General features: G+C 39.4%; 1 protein-coding gene across 4 annotated transcripts in view; it reads left to right on the top strand.

Moving 5' to 3' along the window:
* NCOA3 (nuclear receptor coactivator 3) overlaps positions 1 to 13,210 on the top strand; it is an 83,536-nt gene that overhangs the window by 19,039 nt on the left and 51,287 nt on the right. For all 4 annotated transcript variants that reach the window (XM_032198425.1, XM_032198422.1, XM_032198423.1 and 1 more), the window contains exon 2: positions 585 to 626. The gene's annotated coding sequence lies outside the window, so the exon portion shown is untranslated. The remainder of the gene's footprint in view (positions 1 to 584; positions 627 to 13,210) is intronic.

Here is a 13,210-nt window from a genome sequence, read left to right as displayed (position 1 = left end):
TGCTTAATATGAATTCATTTATTGACTTAACTGCCAATTTATGAATTCCTTTATAGATGTGAGACTTTGATATTGTATAATACAATTTTGCAAAGCTTATTGCATGAAGAGTTGCCATGCCAAAAAGAGTACAGTGGTCTTAAAGTACAGAGAAATCCAAAGATCAAATCTATGGAACAGTTTTTGTATGAGAAATAAAATTTACCAGAACTTCTACTATCTTTTGGCTTAAGAGTACAAGACTGATCCATATGAAATAACCATGAGTGTCATGGAAAATCAAGATGAAGACAGTGTTTTGGTTTTCAGCCATTTCATGTATTTCTCTCCTATTTATTATCACATGGCAATTAAAAAAATTAAGGTACTTTTAAATAGTGTGGAGCTTAATTGCAGAACTTGCTGCCACAGAATATTACAGCTGTGTTGATTTTAATGGGTTCAAAAAGCAATTCATATACTTGCAGAGGAGAAATCCAGCTGCTGGGAAACTCGGTCCTTGTGAACCAGGAAATTCCTGAGCTGGAGACTATGAAGTTTGAGAGAATGCTGAAACAGTGATATGCTTACCTTGTTCTTTCTAGGCTTTCCTACTGGCTTCTGTTGGAGAGAGAACGCTGAGCTAGGTAAGTCTTCTGTTTGACTTGGTTGTCCAGGGCTACTTTGAGTTACAAGAACTGATCGACAGAAAACACTGATAGTAAGGGGTTTGGAGAAGGGACAAAATAATTGCAATTCCCTTATGGAAATGTATTTTCTTATGTTCTGTATTAATAATCTACAATACTTTATGGATTATATATGTTCTTTTCCACTTTCTTTAAACTTGGGGAAGTGTATGGTATTACCTGTCCCCAGTGCATGTAGTATCTAAGGCTAGTAAGCACAGAAAAAAGATTGTTTTGTTTCAGCTGCGCTCATTAAAATGTTCCTAAGCAATGATTTACAGACAGGTGCCACAATGAGGTAAATAGTATACACTGGAGAGAAGGGATAAATAACTTTTGTTCTTGACAGGATGGAGGCATATGTTTAAGCATATTGTCTGTCATAAATCTACCTGCAATGGGAGGGGAAAAAAACAACAACTATATCACAGCATTTATATCTTGAAAGACAGAAGGAATTACGTTACTTTTGTTTCATATGCTCTTGTGTTCCCTCCATGCTATGCCATGTTTATCCTGTTATTGCATGTATGATGTCATTTCCATATGAGAGAATCTGATGGAAGCCCAAATGTTGGTAAGGTTTTGTAGATTTCTAAATCTCACTGGATTGTTAGGTACACTAAAAAGGCTCAGTGGGTTTTAAAAAGAAAACACTAAAGCTATGCCGTGCGATTTTTCTGCTAAGAAGTAAATTTGATGATGTACAGGAATATAAAGTTCTGACTGATGTACATAAACATAACATCCCTTTCTTTTAAGTGCAATGTCAGCATGATGTATTGTCATAGAAATGCAATGTGGCATTTTGTTTACTGACAAAAAAAACACATAGTATAAACTACACCCAATAGGTGATACGTTTGAGTTCTGTGGCATAAATTCATGACTGGTGCTAATTGGTTACGAACCATGTTTGACACTCACCAGATGCTAATAGAAACCTCCCAGTATGTGAGTGTGACTGGATATTAGCTTTAAAGCTTAGCATCAGGTTATGTGCAAAATTACCTGCAAGTCTGCTAAAGGGAGCATGACTTGTTTAAATTATGGTGGATACGTCTTGGATGTCCTGTTGGCAGACACATGCTTAAGCTATGGATCCCCAGCTCATGGTTTTACTGCACATAAGCTACGGTTCAGTTGGTCTTCTTGGGTGGGAACTGAAGATACAGTGAATTTAAGAAAAAGTAGTCGTATTAATAATCTAAAAAAAACCAACACCACACACACAAAAAACACTAAACAAAACAGAAAACACTCTATCCTGATAGTCCCTCCAGTGCTCTGTATAAAAATACATTAAACTGCTTCCTAATGTTGTGAAACTACGCAACCATTTAGTCATTTATCTATAAACAAGGAAGCAACTGGATCTGAAACAAAACATTACAAATGTTTTGGGGACTTGAAGACGATGGATGTAATCCATTCTTCTGTTTTTGGCAGTCACTGACCTCTTGTATTAACTTCCACAATGGTTGCAAATCTTCCTAAAATTACTTGGAATTTCTGTGCTAATGATGACAGTGTTATTTTGGAGAATTCTGCAGATAAACATCAGTGTATGAGACATGCTATTTGTATAAACACTTTAAGGAGCATAACTGGTTTTCTAATCGGCAAGCAGCTATTATAAATATACCTTTTGTATGAATCCTGGAGAGGTTAGTGAGATTTATTGTACAATTTCTTTTTAATGAAAGTGAAGGTTTTACTTGTTTAGGAGAACATTAGAAAAAATAAAAGCGTAAGGTTTTCATGCAATGGAAATGGTTGATGAAGAATATAAAATTCAGTACAAAAAATCCAGAGGGCATTGAGAACTTTATTCGAAAACATGCTGGTTTTGCTATTAAATGGAAAAAAAAAAAAATCCTTGATGTTAGGAATTAATGTTGTCATCGGGAATATATAGTTTCTTTCCCATAAAGATGGGAATACTAATGGATGTATGCAAAATGTAAAGGATTTGTGAGACTAATAAAATATACTATGATTAAAACAGTAATGAAAATAATGTAGTGACATATCTTGAAATTAAGATAGAGTGCAATTAATCGTAAAGTCCCTTGTCTTAGTAACTCATTATAATGGTACCAGTTTATCACAAGGCTGCAGTATATAATTCTCTCATGATAATGTTTCACTGAAAATCATAGAGATGTTATGCTAGCATCAATCTAAACCTTGCTGACAAAGAGCTGTTTGAGACTTCTGTTCAGTGAAGGTTTGGAAGGTTTCTTAGCAAAGAGATTCCACAAGTTGTCTGGAACCCATTCTGGTATTCAAACTCTTTAAAAATTGATATTTATCTTATTGGAGGTAGTAAACCCTGCCTCTTGCCCTTTTGTTGTAGGACTCAGTAGTGAGTCTGTGGCGCTCTAGTCTGTAACATAGACATAGGTGCTCTTTTCCATTTTGTGTAGCACTGAAGAAAGACTCCGATTTCAGCTTAACTTGTAAACAATTGATCCCTGAAATTTAACATTTGAGCCTAACAGTGACATGCAAAACCACATTACAGCTTTCATTTTTTTCAGTAAGTTTTAGCAGGTGCTTTTGTGTTACAACCATTGGAACACAGAGGATGGGTAATATTTGAAATACAGTAAGATAATCTGACTGTACAGTGGCAAAACAAATTATTCTAATATGAGAATTATTCTGTTCTGTCCTTAATTGGCAGTTTAGTTGAAGGTAGTCTGTTAAGCTTTGGTCAGTATGAAAGTGAAATACAGGAAGATACTTGAAAACAAGTGGAGGAAAGTGGATTTTTAGCTAATGAAATGCTCAGATAAGGTATACCATAGACACATAACTGTCACTTCAAACTCTGCATGCTAAGCATTAGCATTGAACTAAATGAAGGCCTTTTGCTGTTGTACCAAATATACTGTCTGTGTACACTCAAATTTATTCAGAGATGTTAATTACAGCATTGAGCTAGGAATTCCTCTATATTTCAAGGTCAAATTGTGTTTTAGAAAGGTCCCTTTTGCATTAAGTAGCTCTTCTCCCTCCTTACAATGAAGCAAAAATAGTACATAAGCACTGATATCGTGCATGGAAAACTAAACTATTTTGACATCATTTCTTCAGTAACTTCCTTTGTTTTCATTCTCTGATCTTGTAGTGCCTCTTCATATTTGAGGGTCCAGTTATGCCAAAAAGTCAAGAAACATGATTAACATACTTCTATTATTTTTAGGTTAGAGGGTAACAAGATCAAATTTTAAAAGCAAGGGGAATGTGTGTGTGGCTTTGTTTTTCTTAAAATTAATAAACAAACACAAACTAATTTAATAGCCTGATGAAAAGAGATACTGAGTAGACTTTTCAAAAGCACTCTAACACATCAGGCATTTAACTCCCATTGAAGCCGGTTTGTGCGAGTCTGTGTGTATGTAATCTGAAAACCCTTAATGGATAGCTGTCTTCCCTCCTCTCCTCCCCCACCTGCACTCAAATACTTTTTCAGAAAACGATTCTATGTGCTTGTTCCTCTTTAGCTGTGGATTTACTAACCACAGGTTTTGTCTTGTGTTGTTTTTTAAGCAAATTTAGTACTTCACATTTAAAATGCTAATATATCCAAAGCTTTGATTAAAATCAGTGGGTTTACAGTGTTAAATAATACATTTACTGACATTAATTCTATAGCTTAGTTCCTGTGGAAACACGTGAATAAATGTCCATAAGTACTGCATCTGCTGAGTAGCAAAATGTGCTTACGGCAAGTCGATGTGATTTATGGACTACATTTCTTTCCAGCTCATGTGTCGCCACCCCCCTATTGGCTGGTGTAAATATTTCCAACAGTTAAATCAGTGATTTAAATGCCAGTTGAAAATCTGCTGTGAATGAATAGTCTTAATCAGAAGTTGTGGTCTGTGATAATCAAGATTGCGTTTGTCTTGTTTACTCCTCATAGAAAAAAAAAAAAGCATCCTAATTTGTATGTAATTGAAATACACTATGTACCTTTACTGGGCAAGGCAAAGCTAGGATATAAGTCTTTGTGAGAATTGAGTTCTCCATTATAAGACCATTTTATATCTGTGTTTGCTGAAATAATGTACTTTGGAGGTGATACAAGTGGCGTAAGTAAATCTATAGTAGTTTTTTTGTTGAATCGATGGGTGCCAGTCTCAGGTAGACACAGCAATGTGCTTAATTATCTATGTGCAACTGGGGTTAAAGGGAGAGGTGTTGAGTTGGACAGTGATTTTTAAATTTTTTCGATGATTTCAGAAGGTTAATATTTTCAATGTAACTTTTTGGTAAGCCTTTAAGAAGAGAATGGAAAAAAAAATAGAAAAAAGGGAAAAAATAGAAAAAAGCGTTAAAAAATGTTGGCTCTGTTTGCCAGCAAGGTTGGCATGTGGAGTTGGACGGAGCAGATGGGGACATCACTTTGGCCACTGGTCTTCATGCTTTCTGTATCGGCTAGCCTCTTTTAGCGGTACTGGGCGAGCCCCCCATCTGCTGTTTCAACTGGCATCCTGAATGGGGGGGCAGCCTTCGCGAAGCCCTTGATCCTGCTGCTGCCTCCTGTTTTCAGAATGGGTGGGGCAGTATAACCTAGAAAAATGTCCCTGTTCACCAGCTACTGGGCTGCCAGGCGCTTTAACTGCTTCATAGCTGGCAGGGTTCGTAGGCAAGCTGCTCCTGGTCTTTATAATACAATGATAAAAAGCATGTTCTGTCCTGTCAGCATGGAGGAGTGGTGCAGTAACAAAGCTTGCTTGGTTAGATAAAATACTTGAGGATTTTGGCAAGTGGTTTAAAACACAACTGAGCATGTGCAATGACTTTAAAGGCACTTACCATCTGTGCAGAGCAGCAAGATGAAGTTTAGCTTGTTTAGAGATTTGAGCAGTTTCTTTCCTAAAACTTCTCAGATGGAATAAAAAGTTGCATTTTGTTCAACATAATTATCTACTCTGTTTTTAAATGTCTGAACCAATTTTATGCAAGTCTTCCACCAAACGTAATTCTGAGGGGTGTGTGAGACAGTCATTAAAGAATTAGAACAAGCTTTTGTGATGGAAAATGTTAGGCATCCTTAACCACAGTGTCTGCATAGGTAATGATATGCTTTAGTATATTTTTCTATTTCAGGCAAAGATGCCCACCCAAAACCAACAATGTTTTGTTCCTTCTACTACATCAATTTGTCAAAATGAACTTTCAGTGAGCAGATACTCCTAATTTTAGTATGAAACTTTGGATGCAATGTTGGCTATATCAAGGCTATTTTAAAGATGAAGTATATTAAGTTGTCAGTGTGTTCATAAATAAAACCGGTGGGGCCCACTTCCTAGACAAACAGATGCCCTTGTGGGGAATGTCTGTTGGTGTGTGGTTTTAAACATTTTCCAGCAATCCTTTCCTTCCCCCCACCTCCTGTTTGGTACTTCAGATTGTACAGTTCTTATTTGTGCACACAAAAAGCAAAAATAATGCTCTGCTTTGTTTGGTACAGGTCTTATTTTCATGACCTGTAAGCTTCGTGTCTGGAAGTGGAAGAAACTGCAGCTGTTTAGCTTCATGTGTAATGTGAATGTGGCATGTTTGAACAACAACAAAAGAAATAATATCTTGAATATTATAGGTGAAAACAGCTAATTTCTAGCTCATCTTGTAAACAGCAGGTATAGTCTTCAGAAACTGGAATAATACATTCTGTGGACTTCTGGAAAAAGCTTGCATAGTTAACTCAAAAGTGTTTTTCCTAAATGGAGTCAGAATAGGACACTGTGGATTGGGTGGAGCCTCGGAGTCTCAGAAGGACTGAGATGTGCTGTTAATTCAAGGGCAGCCTCTCATTAGCTTCATGAGCTGCATAATAAAATACATAATGTAAAAACTGTGTACATTTTCCAGGGAATTGCATAAAGTTTAGTAAAGGATCCTCAGAATTGTTCATTATTACAGACATGCTGCTGCATCATTTTCAGTCTTTTTGCTTGAAAACACGGTTATACAGACTGACTTTGGTTAATAGGTTACTTATGTGGTGATCTAGTAAACACTTCTAAATGTTACTCAAGTGTTGTAATTAGCGTATTTTAGGAGACAATGTTAGAAATTTCTAGTGTCTTCCCATCCCCCAGCTTTTGAGCTCAGAGGAGTCTAGTTTGCTTGCAGCTGCAGTGGTAGGCATCTTTCAGGAAGTGACCTTGGCTTGTATTAATCAAATTCAGAACACACAGAAAAGCTGCTTGGTAACATGCTGACTTGATGTAAAATTTTATAGCATCCATTTTCTTTTAAAATGAGGCCATCTTATAAAAAGGGAATTTATTTGTGATACTTCAGTTTAAAAGAATTTCGCTGAAAAGACATAGTATTTAGAGAAGGTAAAAAAAAAAAAAAAACTTTTTACTGAGAGGAAAATAGCTTTTTATATATGTAATTAAGCCTTCAATTGCTCTTGGCAAAACGGTTTTTTTAAACTATCTAAATTGTGAAAATAGTGTTAAGTACTTTTTTTCCACTGGTGTCTTATCCTTTTTGAGCTGGAGTAAAAAAAAAAAAAAAAAAGCCTGGTAGTAAGGTCTGATCTCAAGATTTTCGTGATGCCTTTAACTTTTTGATGTATTCTAATCACTTACTACATCTTTTAACAGCTCTCAAGGCATTAAGCTTAACCACAGAGTTGCTATATTGAGCTAATATGCCTGTTTGCATAAATTGAGAGAAGAATCTATCTGTGCCTGTTTAAGAAATTGCAGAATCACTGTTGTTTGATTCCTGGAGCAGCTTTGAAGAGCATTTGCATTATTTCCTTCATTGTGCCCCAAACTATTTTGTGCGTTGGGTTTATAAAAATGGAAGATTGCTAGCAGTATTTTCAGCTGGCATAGCTGTTTGGAAGAATGTCTGTTTATGTCTTTATTCTTCCTTGGGACCTATGCAGAGGGCTGAGACATGAATATCTTTCACCATTCTGAAGTGCTGTCAAAGCCCTGAGTTTCTTCGGTAAGATAATTTTCAAACTGCATGTTTGTGGAGAATTAGTAATAGCTGCCACCTGACTAATGTTTTTTTCCCTTAGGTTGTCATGTGCGTAATCTCAAACAATCTGATATCTGGTTGTTTTCAGGGTTTGAAAAACTGAGTACTACTTTAATTGGCATCTTCAGCATAAACGTCTTGTGCATGTTGATGGCATGTTTGCCCATTTTACCTCTTCACAATTGTATTCTGATTGAGATCTCTGCAGAAAGATTAACAAGAGTATGCTAAGATACATGTTCTCAAGTGTTTTCTGGCTTTACTGTTAGAAGCTGCCTGTAATGGAAAGCTTAATTCCATGTTGTCTACCCTGTAAGTGTATGCTGTGACTTTCCATTCCACTTGGTATCCAGTCAGTTGCCGATCATTTACTTCAGGTCTCTACTTAACCCTGCCCTTTTCTGCGGTCTTAGGATACTTAGCCTAACAGATGTCTGAACTACATGTTTTTCTCCATTTCCTGCTACCTTTTATTATATTCTGTGTATTAATGCACCAGACCAAGAACTTTTCATCCATATCATCCCTTAGAAAGCTTTTAGTCCTCTTGCCCAGAGCATGTGAGGCCAATGAAGGGGTGACACATCCCTTGCTATCTGCTTAAGTGTCACTGACACCAGCTTTCTAAGATCAAGCAGAATGCAGTTACAGGTTGCTATTCCCGTGTTATTCAGTATTTCCAATCTTCATTCAACATTTTCATCAATCTCCTAGAGATTAAAATTGGGCACAGATTTTGGGATACTCCCACAGACTGGTGCATTGAGTCAGTAGTGCCTGTGATGAAACTGCATTGCTTGTGATGATAATTCTGACTCTGGAAAGCTTTTGTCTTAATTTCATCCATTACAATTTTACACCAGAACTGCTGATTAGGGGATGACAGAACCTAAGATTGTTAATGCAGAATGGAAGCATACAGTGGAACGAGAAACCTGTTCCACATTCTTCCTCTAGCTCCCTAATCCTGCAATGAGAAGAGACTAGGATGTTTATTGTCTTTTTATGTGCCAAAACAAGAAAATCTGTTTAAAATGTGTGGTGTCCAGACCATTCAGATTCTTTTCTACTTTTGTGGCTGGATGCGGGTTAACCCACAACTACTCCAACAATTAACTCCATCCCAGCCAAAGCCAGAACACTAGATGCTTGCTCAAAAGTGCTCATTGATATACTTACTGCAGGACGGGAGCTTCTCTTCATGCTCAGTCATATCTGAGCTTCTGATTTTATTAGTTACTAAAACTTATTCTGGGGAGCAGAATACAGTATCGATATGTGAGCATTACTGTATGGGTTCATATTCAGGGGGTGCTCTATTAACTGCAGAAAGTTCCTTTCTTCATTGCCAAGAGTTTCATAGAAGGAAATACCTCAATTCCTGCACTGAGCAGATGGTTAAAGGACTTGGTGCTACTTCGGGCCCTGATTGGAAGGTCTGACTTCTCAGGATGTTTCTGCATACTGTGGTGGACTTCATAAATCTAAAGAATTGATCTTAATCCAGAAATTAGGTTACCTAAACTTTTTCATTCTGGATTTTTGAAGCTCTACTGTATTTTGGGGGACCACTACCTCTAATTTCTCTACATTTCTATCTAAACCAGATAAAATTTCACATTGTAGTTTCTCAGGTGTGGAAGACATTCATATACCCGTTTAAAGGCCCCTCGTGGTCCTGGCTGTGATTAATATTGCTGTATTCCAATAATTTTGTGTTTTGCAGGTCAAGCTACCTCCTTCAGAGGATGTCTGAATAGTTATTTTTTCACAGTGCTGCTAATCAGTTGCTCTGCATCCATCACCAAACCATCTCAACAGCAGCCCTCTCCTGTGGATTGCACACTGCAACATACGTGGTATTTACACAACATAGTGAAATTTGGGACAGGCACCCGAGGCAGATACTGTAAGCGGCAGTGCCAGGGAGCCATAGGATCCATCCCTCAATCAAACACACCTGAGGCTTCTCATTCCTGTTAGTCTGTCATTAGTCCTGTTGGCCAGTCATTAATAAATCTTGGAATGAGGTTTATATTGTCACATATATGGCAATCCAGGGTAGATGACCACCTTTGAATCCTGCCTGATGGGGGTTTGTAAGTGCTTTCATGTCCAAGACTGCAAAGGATGAGCCACCCCTACACTGTCCCTCCTTCTCAGGGTAAATGGAGGGTGACTTTTGGGGGAGAAGTCCTGAGGCAGAGAACTAGCAGTGGGCAGCCCCGTGCTGCTCTATGTCAGTGCCCATCCCCGGCTGCCCCAGAGGCAAAGCAAACCCTGCGGGGCTTCGCTGCATGCCTCAGTCCTTTCTGCCCATTCTGCCCTCCTCTACCAAGGTCACCCCTTCCTCTTTGCTGTCAGTCGCACTAGGGCCGGTTCAGAGCCCTTGGGACTTCGCCTAGCAGCAATCCTGCGGGGCCGAGAAGCCCTTGACTCGCCCTGTTCACTAGTTTTTGGGCTCATTCCTCACTCCTCAGGGCCGGGCGGCAAGGAGTTAAGCCAGGGCCGCGGTCCTGGCCGCCGCCGCCGCTCTGCCATTGGGCGCGGAGAGGTGAAATGGAAACCAGGCTAAACTTTTGACCCCGCAGCGGCGGTGGCGGAACGCCTTCCTCGGGCCCGGAGCCCAGCGAGGGCTTCCCCCCCCCTCCTCTGCCCGTCCTTCCCCTCCGCCGCCGGGCCGGGCCGCGGGCAGCCGCCCGGGGAGGGGGCAGCGGGAGCGGGCCCGGCGCCTGCGGGCCCACGGAGCGGGAGAGGGGAGGGCCCGGGGGGCGCTGAGGGGCCCTTGGGGTGCTGCCGCTCCGGCTCCTCGCAAACTGGTCGGTGAACGGCGGGTCGTCCGTTTGGCAGTTTCCACCGTGGTTTTTTTTTTTTTTTTTTTTTTTTTTTTTTTTTTTTTTTTTTTTTTAAAAAAAAAACCCAAACTCCAAATTGATGCTATCACAGCTAATTAGAAACTAGGGAAGGGAGGATGAGTCATCGGACACAGCGGCGTGCTGGCTGCAGGGAACTCTGCTGCTTAATAAACGGGGCTTGGGCTTTTTCTTTTTTTTTTTTTTTTTTTTATTTTTTATTATTATTAAAAATGAAGTGGTTGCTGTTTACTGAAATCTGAGGTAGAAATGCCTCGTTAGTTCCCAGGTTGGTGTGTTAAACGCACATTCACCTAGCTGTAGCTGTTTTTCTGTTCTTTTATGTCCTCTTTAAACAAAATAATTTGTATTTTCCTGGGAAAGAAGAAGTGCCTGCGCAATGTCACTGCCAACTTGCGGAGTGCCGGAGTCCCATGGTAGCCATCTTGCAGATTTTTATTTGGGTAGGGTGACTAACAAATTCTGGACCCAATTAGCGTGCGTGTCACTTTCATACTATGCAGATTTTGTCACACACAAAAAAATCAAAAATATCTGTGGTCAAGTAAATTCACCTTCCCTCTGTAGCTTTGCCAAACCAGACAAATTAAAGCAGCATTACGTTTGCGATGAAATATGAATACGAGATTTAGTTAATCCACGTTTCTTTCCCCTCAAACATGTCTGTCTTTTCCCTGACAAAAGAATAGCTGACTGGGTTACTTTGCTGCATCAGCTGCCATTTTCTCCCTCCCCCGCTCCCAGGCACAGGTAGCGGCCTGCTCTTCTGGCTGGAGCATTCAACTCACTGAGTTTTAAGTGCCACTTAATCAAGGAGTCACTCAGCACCTTACTCAGAGATAACATTCAAAACTCTTCCTCAACAAAGAAACTCGATTCCCGACTACTTCAGGCTGATGTTTTCACCTCTCTGGTGGCTTGTTCTTGCAAATAGTTTCGTCAGATTTATGTAGTGTGCTCATTTTCCTAATGAGAGATTAGGGTGGGGACAAGCCCTCAACTGCTGTGATCTGGATTTTTCTTTTCTTCTTTTTAAATTCAGTACACTAAGCTTTTCGGGTGTGAAGTGTTTAGTTTATGGCAGCGTTAGCACAGTAGGACCAGGGAGAGAAGGTTTGGTCCGGGATTCTTCATGAGCGCTGTACTTGCTACAGCTTTATCTGGGAATTGAGGGAGTCTCCTGAAGCATTGCCAGCAGCATCAAGGGAACAATGAATATAATATGATTAATAGCAGATCCCCTGCCCCCTCTTGTGTGCAATTCTCCTTGCAACAGCAAAAGAAACATGCGCTTGTAATGATAGTTGGTGGCCTCCCTGTTTGTTCCAGTTAGTGTTCCCGAGCAGCAGCTATTATATAGTTTATTTTCTCCCACTCCCTATGATTCTTTGTTCTCTCCTCACTGCGCCTGTGTGCATCTTGTCTGCTTCTCGTTGTCAGTTTCATGGCAGTTCATCTGCCTTCACAATGGAGCTGCACTGAAGTCGCAAATCATATTGCATATCACAGTGAAATAGAATAAATACTCTTCTAAAAGAAAAAGGAGTAACAATTGTCAGGAACTCAGAAATGCTTGTGAACTCTGTTTCTCAAGTGCCATTTAAGTGTCCCTATTGCATCGGGGTAGTGTTGGATGCACATGCCTTTTAGTGTTAGAAACGAGTAATCTCTACAAACATTAATACCTATGCCAGAAGCAGGGTAAGAAACCAGCAAAAAACAACCAAACAACCAAAAAACGTCTTTCAAGCTACAGAAACTTTAACTTCACTACATTTGCACATCCTGTAACTTCAAAGTATCCTATTTTGGGTGAAGTGGCAATAGGCTGAAAGTGAAGTGCTGAAAATGAGGAGAGTGTAACCTTTATTTCTAATAAAAATGGCCAGAAAGAGGGGTATCAGAAATACTGCCTGTGCATTTTTGTAACATAAAATCATTAAATGAGTACTCTTGGACTGAAAATAAACTGCTGAGTTCTATATATGTTTCTTCAGGGTAGATTTGGAGGTTGGTTATATCTTTCAAGTTTCCTCAGGGTGAATTGCCAATTGTTTGGGAGTTGCACTTTTAGATTTTTTTTCTTCACTATTTCCAGACTGTGAATTGGAAATTTGAAAAGGAGAAGTTCATGCCAAGGTGTTTTCCTCCATTATTTGTTATCTAGCATAAACAGTTCCTATTGTCCTGTTTTAGTGAAGGAAGGGTGGATGATTTAGAGAGAAGACTTTAGAGCACAGCCTCTGAAATAGGAAAATGATTTTATATTCCAAAACTCATTGTCGATACTTCTGTAGTCTATTTCAAGTTTCTGCTGGCTCATCCTCCTGAGTTTCCTGGCTTTCGTCATGGAGTTGCATGGTGAACTGCACTTGGAGATCTCGTATGAAAGGTTGTCATTTCCACCCAAATCTGCTCCTAACTGTAAGTGCAGGCACAAATGACACTGAAAAACAGCAGAACAGTAGTATTTGGAATGTAAATTTTTGTTTGTTTTTAAATCATTATCATTGTATCTCTGTCTTCTCTGCTTTTATTTACATTTCAGTTAGTGGTGAAACTTAATATCTGCAGTCCAAGCCTTGCATGGTGGGATGCAGTAAGCAGCCTCAGTAGGTCCATCTCTGAAGGCAGTCTTGTTGGCAT

The sequence above is a fragment of the Aythya fuligula genome, chromosome 16 (genome assembly GCF_009819795.1).
Source record: "Aythya fuligula isolate bAytFul2 chromosome 16, bAytFul2.pri, whole genome shotgun sequence".
Taxonomy (NCBI): Eukaryota; Metazoa; Chordata; class Aves; order Anseriformes; family Anatidae; genus Aythya; species Aythya fuligula.
The sequence above is the reverse complement of the archived record's forward strand: the minus strand, read 5'-3'. Positions and strand labels throughout refer to the sequence as shown.